Source organism: Ictidomys tridecemlineatus, chromosome 12 (assembly GCF_052094955.1).
Source record: "Ictidomys tridecemlineatus isolate mIctTri1 chromosome 12, mIctTri1.hap1, whole genome shotgun sequence".
In the NCBI taxonomy this organism is placed as follows: Eukaryota; Metazoa; Chordata; class Mammalia; order Rodentia; family Sciuridae; genus Ictidomys; species Ictidomys tridecemlineatus.
In genome coordinates, this window is record NC_135488.1 from 42,060,832 (window position 1) to 42,078,514 (window position 17,683).

At 41.3% G+C, this 17,683-nt stretch overlaps 2 long non-coding RNA genes across 17 annotated transcripts in view; one reads left to right on the forward strand and one right to left on the reverse strand.

Moving 5' to 3' along the window:
* Nucleotides 1-17,683, forward strand: part of LOC120884835 (uncharacterized) — a 74,223-nt gene that overhangs the window by 25,537 nt on the left and 31,003 nt on the right. The window contains exon 1 of one of the 16 annotated variants that reach the window (XR_013428795.1): nucleotides 4,752-4,894. The exons of the other annotated variants lie outside the window; for them this stretch is intronic. This is a non-coding gene — a long non-coding RNA (uncharacterized LOC120884835). Of the gene's footprint in view, nucleotides 1-4,751; nucleotides 4,895-17,683 lie in introns of those variants that run through there. 16 annotated transcript variants of the gene reach the window in all.
* Nucleotides 1,848-5,545, reverse strand: LOC120884837 (uncharacterized). The gene is made up of 2 exons (XR_005727215.2): nucleotides 5,110-5,545; nucleotides 1,848-4,343 (listed from the first exon to the last, which is right to left on the reverse strand). It is a non-coding gene; the product is annotated as an uncharacterized LOC120884837 (long non-coding RNA).

The window sequence follows — 17,683 nt, forward strand, 5'->3', positions numbered from 1 at the left end:
GGATGGTGAAATTGCTTTTGCCAATTGAGAGCGCGAGGAACATTACCTGGGTCAAATGTACCAAACACAAAGTGGGTATTTACTCATCTGCTTCCATTTGAGAATGATAAGGTGCTCTGATACCGCTGCAGTTTGGAAGCACATTTTCATTAGCATTTACAAATTAAAATGTTAAGCATGCTCACAATCCACATTGTGTGTTTTATACAAAAGGGAAGGTTCTGTAATGGTAGCTTTTGGGTAGAAGAGAGAATTTGTTACGTTGGCAGTGGATGAGTAGTTGTTTGGTTTTGCTAAGTTTTTTGAGGTGTACTCCTTGTTCCCCATGCCTCTCTCTTTGTATCATTTTGATAACTGATTTATGTGTTCAGTAGGAAAGAAGCAAGTACTCAGTTTTTTAAAAAGATGGATTAGAAGTAGTTAGAAATTCAAAGATATTACGAGTACCCACCCTAAAGTAAGATGCTTTCTTTTTGATACTTGAAGGATGGCTTTAAACTACAGTGCATTTCAGATTGTGGAAAAATAAATTAAGAAGGCACAGTTAGTTGGTAATTGAGTATATGCTTTTGAAACAAGCCATTCCCAACAGTTTGCCCACACTAGCTGCATGTGTGCACCTGACAAGTATGGTAATGAAAACTACCAATCGCTGGGGAAGCAAGAGCTGATGGACTAACCTTGCCTACCCCTCACCATCTTCCCTCCTCTCTACCCAACATAATGGTCTTCTTCAAATTTAAATTCATAGAGCAAGGCAATGTAGAGCCTAGCTGATTGACCAGAGATGATGTTGATAATGATGGTGATGATGGTGATGATGATGAATTCATAAAAAATGTGTATATGTCCTAGCTAGAAAAATATTCACAAGGTCAACTTACTGTGTGTGTGTGTGTGTGTGTTAAAAAACAAAACCCAGAAATATTAGCTTTATCAGAGGAGTGAATGGAGTTTTTGAGCTTGTGGTGGTCCTAACAGAATTAAACTGCTCTTTCCTTTGGGGACACTCCCTATACCAAACATTCCCTAAACACTTAACAGTGCCAGTGTTTCCTCTCTGGGTTGGAACCAGGCAGTCTTGAGGTAGATAAGAAAGTCATTGTGGCATACTGGAAAACAATTCTTGCACTCTGGTGCGTGCATCTCTCTCTCTCTTAGATTTTTTTTTTTTTTTTGACATTTGAACTTAGCTATTGTCTGAGGAGCTGGGTGCAGATTGCAGCATATCAGGCTGAATGTTGCTCTTTTTGGTATTTCTGCCTAACAGCGCTTCTGTGGGGATCCTTGCTACAGAGTGCGGAAGCTGCCACTCCACAACTCTGCTCTTTTCCTAGGCCCTACCCCTTCTAGGGTTCCCAACCGAAACTGGCCACCTTCAGAGATGTTTTCAAGAAAGTGTGGCTGTTGTTGTTCGCTTTAAACAGCAAGTGCATTTATTGATATTTGATGCTTCAAGTACTCCATGTTTTGCAGCAATATCATTTCAGTACTAAAATATCTGGTAGAGATTTGTGACCTTACTCAGGATAGCTTCTTGCAGCTCAAATTGGTTAGCCTCTACTTAAAAGTTATGTGTTCAGTATTACTTTAAATGCTCATCCCTGTCCCTAATTTTTCTGTAGGAAACTTGGATAATAAAGTTTGAGGGGGCAACCCCCAGACTTAAGGTGGCACTGGACAGACTTCAAATGTCAATTTAGTATTAAATCGGGTGCAAAAAGCTTTCAGAAGTCAAGGTATATATTCTCCAAGTGGCTTGGGCTGTCATCCCTGTATTGGTAATTCACGTCCCAAAAACAACCAAGTAAAACTTCACATGGAATAATAGGACTGTTCAAGTATCCTAAATTTGAAAACACTATGATTTTATTGAAGGGAATTGGCTAGAGATTCCCTTCCAGGGTTAGAATATAAGATTAGAACTTTTCCCAAAAGGGTTTGCCTTGGAAACTTCAGCGTTTACGGACGCCTTTCCACAATGGTGGGGTCCTCCTTTGGCCCTGACTCTTGCCATTTGTGATTTGTGGTCACCAGAAGGAACTTCTTCCGATCAGCGGCAATACTGGAGCCTCGGGGCTAAGCTCAGCTTCCTTAGATTGCAGTCAAAAGAGCAGCATTTTATTTCATTTAGAGCACAATTTGGATGATAAAACCCAAAAGATCCCATACCCCCCCCCTTTCTCCCTGAGCACTGTCCAGTAAGGATTTTCAGAATATGATTTGAACATGTGGAGCGGCCTGCAGAAGTCGAATTAGCATTACTTTCCTGTATAAAAGAAAATGAAAAGGAGATTTAAAAGGGCAAAGTGAGAAGAGAGTAAGGTAAAAGGAGCGAGGTGGAGGAAAGAGCAGGATGAGATGGAGGAGACTGGGGACAGAAAGGGACGAGGGAGGGACGGCGGCGGGAAAGATCAGATAAACGCTGAGTCACCCTAACTAACAGGTCATTGGGTACACGGGAGCGAAATCTGCAGCCTAAGAAAAACTGGGTGCAAATCGCACCCATCTTCTGGGCCTCTTTCCCTCCCGGCCTCAGGAGCGTAGGCTTGGAGCTGGCGCCGCCTGCTCGCCTTTGTCGCCGGCTTGGTGCGCGGCCGCGGGCTCCCGCGGCGGGCTTTGTTCTGGCAGAGCAGGGCAGGACCCCTCACTTCGCCGCGTCCCCGCCCTCCTCGAGCTGGGGACAGTGGGGGTGGGGATTGCGCGACAGGGACCCGGACCCGAGGAGTGTCGGTGGGAGCCTTGGAGCTTGGGATTTCACTCCTTCGCTCCTTTTCGTAATTGAGCTGTTCTTCCCTCGGGGAGGGGGCCGGGGTTGAGCGGGAGGAGGGAGAGCTGCCTGGGGGGCGCCGTTCTCAGCCCGCACCGAGGGCGAGGTACGACTCTCTGTCCTCCGTGCACGGATTTGTCTTGTACGCATGTAAGCATGGAAGGATGGATGAGTGCAGGGATGGATGGATGAGGAAAACCTCTGAATTGGGGCCCGTGTTCTAGGCTCCTTCCCGGGGTTTTGGCAACTGCAGGGCGTCTCAGGTTGGTGCGCGCAGTTAACCCCTAAGGCCTGCTCTAAGGTCTCCAGGTACCTTGGGGCCGCGGGTGGGCGCTGTGGACGCACCCTGGGTCCGCAGGTTGCCCATAAGCAGCGCGCATCTCTCCTCCGTGGAGGCCTGTGGCGAGGGACAAAGACGTAGACACTCGGGCAAGCGGAGGACAGGCGCGTACATGTACCCGTGCACCCACGCATCCATGGGCGCACCAGGCCCCAGGCCCCTCTCCTTAAAGCGTGAGCCCTCACGCTTCTAATTCCAGGACTCTTAATATGGAAAGTTCGCCCCAGAGAGAGCCGCTCCCTCTTCCCGCCATTGCATTTAGCTAGCAGCGTGTGAACGTGTGTCACCCTCTCCCCAGCCACCCCCAAAGGTGTGGGCAGATTGAAAGAGTTGCTGCTCTGTTATTGTTTGTCAAACAGGGCCTTTCTCCTGGGAGAGGGTCGAGGGGCATGTGGCGGATCCCGGGCCAGGATTACATTAATCAAAGCATTATTTCCCCAGAGAAACCGAGCACAAATGAGAGTAAATCCTAATAAAATTGGATCGCGGAGAAACCGAACGCTTTAAATAATCTGTGTTGCCTGATCAAAACCTCACACTTATAAGATGTGAGTCTTCAAACATTTTTTTTTTTTTTTTTTTTTTTTTTTTGCCCACGCAGCCTGGCCTTGGCTGGACTGCTGCATCTGGGTCAGACTGGGGAACGTCACTACCCAGTGCTCAGTTGAACTTCTTGAGAAGGGAAGTGGCCACCCCCGGTGTGGAGCTTCCCAAAATCAGGTCTACCGAGAAGGCACTTTCGGCTCTGTACGTCGCTGTGGGGTACTTGCAGAACCTCTGGGCTGGATCAAGTCCCCTTTGGTGCCTCAAGAGGTGTTAAACTCCGTTCCTCTGGGAAGGTGGTCACCACTTTCCGCTTTGATTGAGGTTTCAAGGTGGGCAACATTCCCGGAGTGTGGGCGAAATCCCCACCCTGCTCCAAGGCGGGCTGGATCCACGGAGTGGGCAGGGGCCCGGCACCAGTGCGAGCGCTGGCCGCTAATTCCCGGGTCCCCCCATCCCTATACTCCAGACACCTGCCCAGGGCCCCTCGAGGACTGGCGGTCTCGGGTCGGTCCCCCTCAGTCTGGGGAGGAGTGAGAGTTTGGGGTGATCAGTGGGGAAGTCGAGGGCTCCACTTGCAGGCAAGACTTCTGGTACTTTCGGGCCATTCCACTCAGAAAGCAAGACTCGCACTTCTTCCTCCTCTATGTCCCCCAAGTGGTAGGAAACTTTCCGACGCCTTGCGCGGCTCTGCAAGGAGAGGAAAAGAAATAAAGAAAAAAAGAAAAAGAAAAAAACCCTTCCCTCCCAACTCCCAATCCGATAGTAATGATGGAGTCAAGCAAAGCCACTCAGCCAGGAGGCAGTCTCCCCCTGTCACCCGAGGCCTCTTCCAGCTGCAGAGGCAGGAGAGCGGACGGCAACGCCACGCGGCCCCTCGAGGGTGACAAATGTGACAGCATCGTCCCGACCCCACCGGTGAGAACCGGCATCAGAGCTCCTCCTGACCCTTAAGAAAGGTGCGGAGGGAACCCGCTCCAGTCTGGATCCGGTCCTCTGCCAGACCTCCACTCGGCACCCCCAGGCTGGCGGCCGGGCCCAGCGGGGAGCAAATGCGGCAGCGCCCTCTGCAGGCCAATGCTGGGAGGGCCGGCGGCTTGCACGGGCCGCATGGGGTCCCGCGGCTGCCCACGTCCAAGCACCGTCACCCGCCGGGTCCGCGGCACCTGCAGGCGCTCGGTGCCGTTTCCAACGCCAGTTCCCGGCGGCAAGGGACTGACGGGGCCGAAGGGGAAGGAGGGGTGAGAGCCACTGAGGGAGGCGTCAGTCCCCAGTCCCCATCCCCTTCCATCCCCTGTCCGCCGCCCGGTCCCCACCCCTTCTTTGGTCCGCGCCGGGCAGCCCCTGCCAGTGCCCGCGGTCGCGCGCCTGGATCCCGGCCCGCGCGTCCCGGAGCCCCCCGAGGCCTCGCTGTCACTCGGCAGGAGCCGCGCCGGGCGGGGCAGGGTCGCCTCACCTCCCGCGGAAGCGCCTCCGAGAGACCGGTTCCCTCCTGCTCCGGCGACAGGAGCAGCTCGGAGCCGTGTGCGTGTGTGCGTGTGCGAGGGCGTGTGCGCGTGTGAGTGCGGTGCGCGCGCAGGGCAGGGCAGGGCAGGAGGCGCTGCAGGAATGCTTTGGTGCAGACGCGTCGTTTTCAGCCTGGGGTTGAAATCTGCAACCTGAGAGCTTATTATTATTATTTTCTCCCGGTTCTCCACGCGTGCCTCTCCCTCTTTCGCCCAAGTCTTCCAATCCGATTCCCAGTGAAATCCCCCTTGTGGTCCCTTGTGGTCTCGGGATGTTCTGGATACCCTGCCTCACGTGATCCAGGGCAAAGGGAGAGGGACCATGTTAGCTGGAAATGCCACCAAGAGCATTTCCATCACCCAGCTTGCTCTTTATATTGGGCTTCACACACACCAGGAAGCCACGTTTTCAGGGACTTGTGCATCTGCTTTCTCTCTGCCCCGTGGCCTTAAAGAATTGAGATTATTTATTTTATTTTTTATTTTTTATTTTTGGAGGGATAGGGAGGAGCCAGAAACTGGTCTTGAGCTGACCAATTGTGGTCCCGTTGTGCGCCTTTCCAACTTATTGGGAAATTTCGTGGTGGGGATGGTGGGGTGGGGTGGTAAAGAAACCCACACCTTTTCAATTCTAAAATAATGATTCCTCTTTCCTCCAGTCTGTGATTTCCATAATTTCATACAAAAACAGGGGCTGTTCAATTATCTCTCCATGAGAAAAGAGAAAAGCAGACTAGTAGAAGAAACTTGGGCCAAAATAAATCCTTCCTTCATAAAACGTAAGCCAGGGACTGAATCCCTGCAGTGCCCCACCCAGTTTTTTAAACTCTCAAGGGGAAACCGGACAGAGAAATTCAGAAAAAGGCTAAACATTTCTCTCCTTCACTTAGGCAATGAACCTAGTTGCCAAACTGTATTTTTGATAATCTGAGATTTGGAGGATTCTTAAAAAAAAAAAAAAAAAAGTTCACATGCGCCTGTTTTTTCTATTTGCTATGATGTTTGCATCTGAAGATTTTTCACTAATTTAGAAATACCTGTGGTATGTGTTTTTTACTTGGATTTATTAATGTTAGGTGGTTTTACTTTAGTAATATTTCTTTCTCAGACCCCCTGACGGGGAGTATAGCTCTAAGTAACAGTGACACACACTTTGAACTACCCCAAGAGGCTTTCACCAGTAGAACCTTGACACAATTTCAGTCATTCCTTTTTGTAAGATAATTTAGTGACAGTTAAATTTTAACAAAGCATGTTAATACTAAAATGTTAGTGTTTCAGTAGATGAGCTTTTGTTTTTAGAATCAAAGTTTAGCTTTTCTTTGAATTATTTATTAGGCTATGTGCCCATGGGCCTTCACAGAGAAGGCAAACTGTGGAGTGGAGAGTTTTACTTTTATTTACTTAAAGCCTATGTTAACATAATATTTTAAAACTAGCCTTTTGGAAAACAGCAGATAATTGTATATGTTGACACTCACCTTTGGGACTGTGACAAACCAAACCCGAATACAACCTAATTACTTTCATAGAAAACAGTACACAGTTTACAGTTAACTAAAATATTGCCTGGCTTTCCTTCGGAGCTCCTCCTCCTTAAGTACAGTACAGTTTGGTAATATACTACACATATTTATACATGATGTAAATATACATATGCACAAGGGTAGATGTTTATGTACATAACATAACAAAATATATACATACCCCAACTGAATACATTTGCATAGAACATGCCCATGTGTAATATACAAAACTTCTACAATTAACAATACATTCTATAACAGATAGTCTTCAAATAAGAAGCCAATCTTATTCATCCTGAAAAAAATTTTAAATTTCCTTTGAAATTCGAATTGTGCTCCTTATAAATGACACCACCAGAATTAGTATAGAAGAGAATCACAGTACTATTTTAACCACACTCCATTTAAAAGTCCTGCAAACTTAAAGTATTTTATGTAAAATTAAAAAGAATAGTAAATAGTTTAAAATATAAACATTCTATCTAACGTCTGGTGGATATATATTTTTTGGCTTGTTTCACAAATTAAATACTCTTGTCTTAGAACAAAAATTAGATTGTGGATGCAATAAAAACAAACAGTAGTTTTATTTTCTTTTCTATTTTAGAGGAAACATTTTTAGTTAGTTTTTTTATGGACTTTTATAATTCATTTAAAGACATTCAGTAGTCTAGTGATAATTCACAATGTAAAAGCAAATTTGGAGCTTATATTTATACTTGAAATGATTTGTATTAATATGAGATGACATGCTACTTATTTGCTTCTTTTAAATGTATTTTGTATCTGTGGGGTTTTTTTGTTGTTAAAATAAAGATTGCAGTTAAAATGAATATACTGGTATTCATTGACAAGAATTCAAAAGCTCATTTGTGCTGAGCAAATGTAAAGAAATATTATATCTAAATTCTGTCTTTTAAAAGCTATTTATTCTAGTTGATAAAGGAATCAAAATGATAGTTTTGAAGTTTTCCTAAGACTATGATTAAAAAAGCTTTTTCTCATAAGGAGTTTTTTTTTTGGCTAATATTATAAAATATATTGATTGTTCATGTTTCCATAAAAGTATATTTCTTTACTAAAAATATTTGTGATGTTTATGATGACATTTGTTTCCCATGTAATTTATTGTTATTTATTTCAGAATATTTGAAAGACGGATAACCTCTCAGGGTATCTAAATACTAGTGATGAGCTTGTGAAAAGAAGCTCAACTGTTTTTGGAGATTTTTTTCCTTAATCTCTTAAAAAGTTTGAAATTAAAATGATAGAAATATCAAGAGTAAAAAAAATTTTTTTTTTTTTTTGGAAAAAGATTATTACTTGGAAAGAGGTTAAAACATTTTTCTCTGGTTGGGGCTTTAAGATGAACTGCAAATATGCTAGTCTTTTATTTAGGGAAGTTTCTGTCTGATGGTGTGGCATGATCTGAGGAGACATAGGCTATGTAATGATTTAAAATCGCACAACATTCATTCAAAAATTTGGTTGAAGAGTCATTCACTACAAAATTGTAAAATAATCTTTTCTGTCAATTTAATTAATGAAGTGGGTAAAGGACTATTTTAGCAGGCTCAAATTACATATGTAGAAAGATTTGTAAGAATAAATACTTTGGCATTCTGTGGCTTAAAAGCAGACAGAGCTATAATATAGCAAATTAAACTCCCCAGAATGTAGGCATCCAAGATTCAATTTCATTAAAAAATTTGGCAGTTACAGAAAAGAAGGAAAAATGCTTATTAAATCAGGGTAACTATAAAATGTTGACAGATCTCAAGTTTCATATCCAACTAGGCGCTTAGAAAACTGCTGGGATGTTGGTGGAGTATAAGTTATTCTGTCAAACCATTTTTCATAGAGAATTATCTTTTCAGTACCCTTAAATTTAAACTCCAGCTTTATAGACTAACCTTCCTCTGTGTCTGTCCTGCTTTCTCTTTCTCTCTTCCTCCTTCCCTTCCTTTGTCCCTCCCTTCCTTTTTCTCTTTCTTTCTTTCTCTGCACCCACACGTCATCCCAAGTCAGGTGGGTGAGACTAGTAAGTCTCAGAGAGGCATTTTGGGGTGGTGGGGGGAATGTGAGGCCTTTGGCCTCAGTGGATCTACATTATCAATGACATGCCTCTAGGACACTATATATCTGTGTTCTCTCAAAACATTAATTTTTCTTTCCTCACTAATACTCACTTCTTTTAAAGAGAGAACCAGGCTATGTCTACTAAAGACAAAATAACTTGGAAAATTGAGTTAATTATTTGTATAATTCAGTCATTTCTCCCCTACCATCTCCCTGGCCATCGAGAAAAAAAAAAATTGTGAAATTCGAACAATACAGCTTGACCATCTATTGTAATTTAATTTGTAAGATATGTACTAATTCTATAACATGTTGATTCCTCATCCCACCATTGTTACAGAGAGGAGGGATACACATCACTGAATGGACCCCCAGTTGAGGTCATGATGTGAGCTAAGACATTTACCCCAGATTTAAATATAGGGAGTTGAGGGATCTGACTTGCCAGGTTTTTGCTAAGTACATTGATTGAAGTTATTAGATAATTATTCACCTTCCTACTTTGCCCCTTGGGAAGAGATACATGCACATATTATAAAATACTTTAAATTAATATTAAATAGTCCAGCTGGGATCACTAAAGTTATTTACATTTAGCAATGAATTAAAATGTTAGCATTTTGCATTTAATGAATGAGGGTCTTAGTCTCCTTGTATGATCCGACTTGGAAACATTTGCTGAACAAACCTTCAAGGGATTTTTTTGGAATGACTTTTTTTTTTTTTTTCTTTTTTCCCCCATGTCATTTGGTGGATTAAAAGGTGAAGTCCCTTTGCTTTCTGTAGGGGAAAGAGTTGAGAGAATAAGAGAAGATGGGGATAAGAATTGTGGGTGGTAATTAGGCCTGTGCCTTATTTTAAAGTAGTCTTTGGTAGAGTAGGATAAGACTGAACATGATTTGAGTTTAATTTAAAAAAGTACTAGTGAACGTTAGTTAAGGCAGTTTTAATAGAGATATCTAGTTGCAAATATTATTTTTAATAAAGAGCACCTAGACTTTCCATTAATAAACTTTGCTTTCTATCTCAAAAATTTCTGGAAAATCGTGCCCCTTACCATTTTGCATTCATCTAATTAAATAAGCTGAAATATTGTTCTAGCCCATAAAGCTTGAACACTCCAAGAATAAATAAAGCGTGTGCTAGAGAAGAAGAAAACAAGGCCGATTTCATTTTGCTGTAATTTCAGGAGAAAGAGGCTAATGAAAATATGAGCTACTAATACTTTATATTTATTCATAAAGTCATTTTATCATACTAACAGAAATTGTGTTAACCTTGAAAGAGTGTGATAATGTTTTGAAATTTTTAATGATTTCTACTTCTAGGTGCATGTAAACACAGAGACATACTTAATAGATTTAAAGTTTGTTTGTATAGAAATTAGCCATATAGAAAGGGACTGGTGAGTAAATGAAATAAAAACTAGTGTTTAACAAGTACCTAAGATTGTACTGCTGGCTGTAACTATTAGTTATCCTTTGCTTTTTTTTTTTTCATTGAGCTTTCAAAAACTTATACAGTATTAAATTGTTACAGAATCACTAATTATTCCTCGCCCCAGATCCAAAACAGAGTAATAAACTTATTATCTGGAATTTCTCTCAGCCTAAGTATTTACAAGATCTTCTAAAAAAAAAATCATACCTATAGGGATGTTTATTTTGCCGTCTTTCCTCTTTCATTTTAGAGGTAGGGCCTAGTTTTTCCATGTTGGCCATTGAGCTTGGTGGAAGCTGTGGAGAGGTAGCCATGTAATTTCTTTATCTTTCACCTGCAAATTACACACATTATTTTGCAGCTCAAAATAAGCATTCCCAATGAGTTGCATTCAGTAAATGTCTTTCACAGCATTAGTACAGAACTGAGGTACAAAAGAATATTAATCTAATACATTCCAAAATTCAAATACTTGTGATTAATAAGCATTATTATCTATAAATAAGGCCCTAATGATACTTTGGCAGTGTTGTAAACACAAGAATCAGAGGCAATTATTGTCATTATTGTTCGGCAAGTACTTCCCATGAATACCAAATGGGTATTGCTGTCCAGCTACTTGGCAAGTAAGGTTCCTATAAAGAAGCAGATGTGAGCCAATCAGGACTGGCCACTATTCACTGCCCTTAACCCAAGACTCAGGGTCCTGAAAGAAAGAAAGAAAGAAAGAAAGAAAGAGAGAAAGAAAGAAAGAAAGAAAGAAAGAAAGAAATTAGGATACCAAAAAACAGTTGCAATGCAATTTTAAAAATGCCCTTTATTATAAGTAGAAAGGCATTTTGAAAATAATGCTGTTTCCCAGTCCTGACTTTGGTGAATTGGAGACACCAGCAACGATTATATTATTAGGAAGCAAAGGTCTCATTTGTGAAGTTTATAGGCCCAATGTGATGAGGCACCTTTGTAATAAAATCAACAAAGGATAAGTTACAACAGTGTGAAAATCCCCAAGAGCGTGGCAGAGACCAGGGCTCTGTTTTCCTTCCCCAGGCCACATAGAGTACCCTCCACTGTTGTTAAACATGACCTGCCCACCAGAGCCAGTGCCAACACCTGAGTGAGGTGGGGGCAGCCCCAGTACAAGTTCAAGTTCTTCAGTCTCATAGAAAACTTAACACAGGACCCAGGCTGCACATTTGTTCTGCACTCTGGGTCTTAGAAATCAATGCAGGACCAGCTGTGCCCAAGAGCTGATTTTCCCTGGCAGTTCAATGGCATTGGATCACAGCTGACTTGGTTTACGTGCAGAGGAAAAGAAAAAAAGTTTTGTGTACATTTTTCCTAAGGGATCAGTGCATTAAATATTAGATATAGATTTGTTTTCTATTTTTAAATTTCCTGTGCCAAGCATCCTGCTTTAAAGATGTTATAGTTTTGTACAGAAGAGGCTTGAGAAAGCATTGGATTGGTTTCCCAAGGCAAGGGGGGTAACTCAGAGAAGACAAGGGCTGGGGTGGCGGTGGGGTGGGTGATGTTTCGAAAGAAAACCTCCTTGTCAATCATTGCTGTCGGCTGTCGAATTTAGCATGGGTGTGTACTTAAGGAGAATATTTGGTAGATTGAGAATTTAACCCAGTGGAGGTGAGTGGGATTCTTAGTCTGGACTCCTTCCCTCCCATCACTTTAAGTTTGGTGGGATTTTTTTCTTCCTTCCCTCAGAAAATTGAATCTGAAGTGAGTGCATTGTTTGGACAAAAAACAGAGAAGGGAGCCAGAGGGAGAATCAGCCTACAAAGTTTTCATCCAGGTTCTGGAAATGTTCTTGCACCCTTTGACCTGGACTTTGTCAAGGGAGTAAGGGGGTCATGCCCATGAATGCTGGCAGCTGGATGTCAAAGTCACTGTGACAGAGGCAGTTACATTACAGCCTGGGCCCCTGGACTTTTTCCTCCTCTCCCCTCTCTCTTCCATTTTGAATTCATCCATTAAAATTTAGTAGCTAGCATGTGCTTAATCTCTGAGTTAGATGAGATGAGAAAAGGTAAGGTCTTCCACACTAGTCTTTTTCTCATTCCCAACCATAGTGAGTTAAGGGGGAATTTCCATAATAACAGTGACAACCATGATGACCACGACAATGATGATGATGATGATGATGATGATGATGATGATGATATTTTACTAAGGATATATCATATATCAGATATTGAAACATGCAACTTTTTTTTTTAGGACGCTGATAGTTCTGCTAAATTGTAGTTGACATCAGATTTGACAGATTCACCAGCGGAGATATGTGGGGTTCAGTCACCTGTCAAGGTCATATGACGGTGGCACCAGATTTTGAACTTGGGTCTCGTCTGTGGAAAACAATGTGCTTTGAATATCGATACTTTACTGCTTCCCAAATTCTAGGAAATGCTGCTGTTTTCTGTCCTTCTTGGAGTTCTCCAGACATGACCCTTCAGGATCATGTCTGTGCACGCTTGCAAATGGTTCTGGGACATTTGCTGAGTGCATCTCCTGCCTTCTCCCCACATCCCATTTCATAGCACAACAATGAAGGCAGAGGCCCCTAAGACCTCTTTATACACCTTCACTCCACTATGCTTCCCCCCCCCCCCCGCCCGCATTTATCAGCACTCTGTGAGAATGAGAACAGAGTAAGGCTCACCATATTAACCTGCAATGATTGTCACGGTTTGGTTTGGGTGCGGCATTTACATGGAGGCACGACAAGTTATGACGAGGGTCTCAAAGTACCTGTGTGTCAGCCTACAGATTCTCTTGCACTTGACATATTTAGGGATGTGTCTGTTTTTCTGTATATGAGCAGCCCAAGGAAGCAGATAGACTACTGATGGAAAGCAATATCCCTAACCATGACATTAACTCGGGAGCTTGTCCTGGCTTCCAGGCTGTGAGGGACACACAGTCAGTGCTAATGGAAACAAAAGGGGACTGCTTTGGCAGTTTTTCACTGAGTTAACCTCATGCACACCTTAGCAGGGGCTGTGTGGATGCCTCAATGTACCCCGCAGGACCCCTGACTGGATATCCTTATGGATTTCCTATTGTTGGAGAAACAGTGACACTGTTTTCAGGCATGCTCAGCATAACTAGGAGGACTGGCTCAGAAGTAGCCCTTGCTTTTATCCTTTTAGGATCACAAAACTCTGAGGCCTGCTACTCTAGGCACCAATCAGGTAGCAGGGTGTGCTAGCTAGAAAACAACAACAACAAAAAACAAACAACAACAACAAAAAAACCATACCTTTGTTTTGGGCCTAAGAGGAAATATAGTCATGTATGGATCTTTGAGCAGGGACATACAGTTTGAAAAAAAAAAAAAAGCTTCGATAAGGATTTCATTTTAAATGAAATCTTCATTACTGCCACTAGCCCCCAGAGGGCAAAATGTTATTTTTAAAGGTCAAAGTGAAAAGGTTATTTGGCTTTCAGAAAATGACTCTTTCACCTAATTAATTCATTAATTAATATTCTGTCTCATTCCAGCAAAGAATTGGAGGCAGTTTACAAAAATATATGGTAAAAAGAAACTAAGGTGAGCAAAAGGGAACCTGGTTAGAGTGAGTATGTATACCAGGAAGTGCTCTACTCTCCTTAGAAATATAAAAAAGTCACAGAAGATAGTAGGAGACAGGGTTGTACCTTTTCCATAGCAAAAAAGAAAAGAGAAAAAGAAAAAAAAAGGCTTTACATAAGCTATCAATCTTGTTAACTGTTATTTGAGAAAAGAAAAAAAGACACTATTTTCAAGGTGAACTATCAATTATATGTGATTTGAAAATATTTACTAAACATCTTTGATATATTTAACTGCAAATAAAAATGTTCAGAGATGAATTTACCACGACATCTTTTTTATTCACAATAAAAAAAGCTAATCTTCAGTCTCTTCACATTTTATATTGGAGAAAGGGCATTATGATATTCTTTGACAATCTTTAATGCTAGCAATTGGTGTTTTGCTTCTTGTATTACTTCCTATAAGATGATTTGACAGTTTTCAAAATATACATCAAGTTCCGCTTCTTCCCAGTTACTTAGGAAATCAATAAATTATTTATGTTTTGCAGATTCTTCTATTTTTTTTTTTGTTTAGACCATCAAGGGACAGATAATATAAAGACCTCAGTAAAATTTCTTATATTTAGGAATATATATATATATATTCATGCATCCTTTACTACCACTAGGTTAGTGACTTGGTTGCTTTATGTCACCTACCTTTTTAGTTTCAGTTTTCTCATCTGTTAAATCGCAGTGTGGGATTTAGTTGATCTTTAAGTTGCCGTCTAGCCATAAAATTTTGTTTTGAATTTTCTGTCATCTAAAGAACACATTAATGTAGACATGATTTTTTATATCTAGTTATATTTCAATTGATAGAGAACTTGCATGTAAAGAAGAATACAGGGCATTCTATTATGCAGTGTAAATCAATAAAATGAAAATGTATCCATTGACAACATTTGTATTTTCACCTATTACAGAGCTGTGCCATCTCTTTGAATACAATACACTTTTATGCCCCATTAAAGCACGCTTGACATAGCTTTCAACTACTTGCAAATGCTGAGAAGTTGAAAAACATAACATTTACAAAAGATACATCTGGTGCATATTTATATGACTTGGAATAAGGAATCATTTAAATACTGCTGAGCCATCTCCATATTAGGAGAAAAGATATTCCATGTCCATATGTGAAATCAGTAGTAAAATACATGTAGGTTTAAATTTTTCTTGCCTATTTTTTTTCTTTGACACATGTTAAAAATATGAAAATATTGATTTGGGATTAAATCATCTCTTTGAGTTGTTGGAATTGCTTTTCCCTAGAATTTTATAGATTACATCATTAAAGCTAGTATATATTCTAGAAGTGATAAGTTTTGAATCAGACTAAAAATAGCACTCTATGCATAGAAAGGCTGCTTACTCAGATGCAGAACTTCTTTAACCTGAGGGTCATAGACCTGGTAAGCACTTAGAGTTGAGGTTCAGGGTCCCTGAGCACCCCCTGAGTTGATATGCAAACGTTTGTGTGTGAATATGCATCTAATTTATTCTTTTTTGGGAAAGGCCTGACTCACATGAGCATCTCAAAGAGGTTCATGACCCTGGGTGTAGTGGAAAAATGAGAACTCATGAGAAATACTGTAGGGGCAGGTTGCCTTTTAATAGTTTTTTTTTTTTTTAACTTGGAGTAGGTAATTTACCTACCTTCTGTATTCCTCATTTGTAATATAAAAGAAGAGCACTGATAACCTCAGATATCCCAGCTTGAGCATTCTGGAATTCTGTGGCTGACATTTACCTCCATCTCCCTAAATCCTTAAGCCACCTCTGTCCTCCACATTTGTTCAGTGAGACTGCATATATATCTAGGTTGTTACTCCTTGGGGGAGTATAGGCGAGGTTTCGCTAAATAGTGTAGAAATCTGGTTGGGAGAGAAGCACACCTAAAAATTGTACAGCTCTTCTAGAATGCCATGTGGTACAGCATATGAAATAGAACGTCTCCCCTCCAGCTCACACACACTTTAATTAATGTTATGGGCTGTGCTTTAAACTGAAAGAAGTGAGAAATCAAGGTTAAGGACACTCTGTTCTCTATGATGTATGAGAGAAAAAGAGACAGCTATGTAAATTCAGGATTTCATATCTCCTTGTCAATTTCTTATCTGTTGTCAGTTTGAATGATTTCTAAATCAGAAGAATGCTAGAGATCTGTTTTCCCATCGGTTCTGAGCCTAAGGAATTTGAAGCTGGAGTTCTGAGCCAGGAAACAGTCCTGTTTTGAATTCAGAGGCTCTACTGCTAAGCCAGATGCCAGTTTTATGATAAATTCCAAAAGGTTCTGCTTGATATTTCAACCCCAGAGGTCAGAGAATTTCTCAGAGGGGGAACAAGAAGAATTACAGAAGTGGCCAGGGAATCTCCAGTTAGTCCACTGGGAGAACTAATGCCTTCACCGGCTACGGTGCTGTGGTCAGCTGGGAGAGACACAACTTCACCAAGTAGAAGACTGTCCTAGTGGGTGCTGCTGGCCTCAGGCTAGGAGTTACTTTGCATTTCCAACATTTAGCACTTTGCAGCTCCACCAAGTGTTTTACTTTACAGTTAGATACTGTGTCACAAAGACCCAGCCTCCAAAATTAATATGATCAAATGTGCAAAAATTCTTGAGAGGTATTAATCTGAAGGATTCTCTCAGATTTTCTTTTTGGAGTCCTAATGATCTATCATGTTGATATGGTAGCTGAGCTTGTGGACTAACTTCACTTGCATGCTACAAGCCAGATTCTGAGCTCACAGGAATACCTCCAAACTCGCCTTCCTTTCCATCTTTCTTTCCCCAGAATCTATTCATATTGCACATCTATCAAAAATCAATATAATAAGGGGTGATGAGTTTTTGTCTGAGTTCAAACTCCCAGAGAGATTATTTTTTTCAGGGAGGATGGTCTGAAAAGGTCTTAGAAAGCAAGATCTATGCATTATGAACTTTATATGACATCTGACTTAAATCACCTATATTTGATGTATACTGATGGTCCTTGAAAATATGAGAAACTTGGGAATTGTTATTTATCAGTTTATTTATTACTAGTGCATATTTCTAATTTTTGACAGAACTTTTCATGGCCAATTGAAGTGATGAGAGAGAGAGACAAAGTGAGAGAGAAAAGGAGAGAGAGGAGAGGAAGTATGTGTTAGTTGACCAAAGATTGAAATGTGACAGGCATGTCACAGGATCTAACTCAGTGATAGAACCCTTGCATGTGTGAGGCTCTGGGTTTCATTCCCAGCACCTCTTCTTCCTCTCCCCCTGAATCAGACCAATTTTTTTGAGGAAGAAAACAGAACAAAGACATGTTATATATATATTTATTTCCCCAAAGGACTAGTTCTAATGCTTCAAAGCATTGCAAAACCATAAAGACATCCTGCCTGAATTTTTCCTTAAGCAGTTCAATCATTGATCTGTCTCTTATATTATTTGCCTCGATGGAAAGACTATATGGACTCAGGCTGAGTACCTGGAAACTCCAGCAAGAGGGAGTTTAGAGTAAATTTGCCTAATGATACTGTGTTTCCATCTTTGGATGGAGGGGAAATTTGCCAACTTTTGATGCTATTTTGTCTCCACTGGAAGAGATTTGAAATGATTGGTAAGGACCCTAAGTTCATTTCCCCAGTTTCTCTTGAATCCATTCCCCAAAATTCCTCCCACTGTAATAAATGCACACGAAGCCCATTCGTGGTTTGGTGAACAATGCATCAGCCTTCTACCTAGGAATATTCATGTGAGAACTCCCTGAGCATGTCATCAATAAAGTGATCACAGTCAAGAGGAATGGTATCCATTGATAACCGATAATGTTGGCTTAGGTTTAATGTTAACCCTTCAGTCAATGGTATATCCATTCATTCACATCCATAAGCAAAC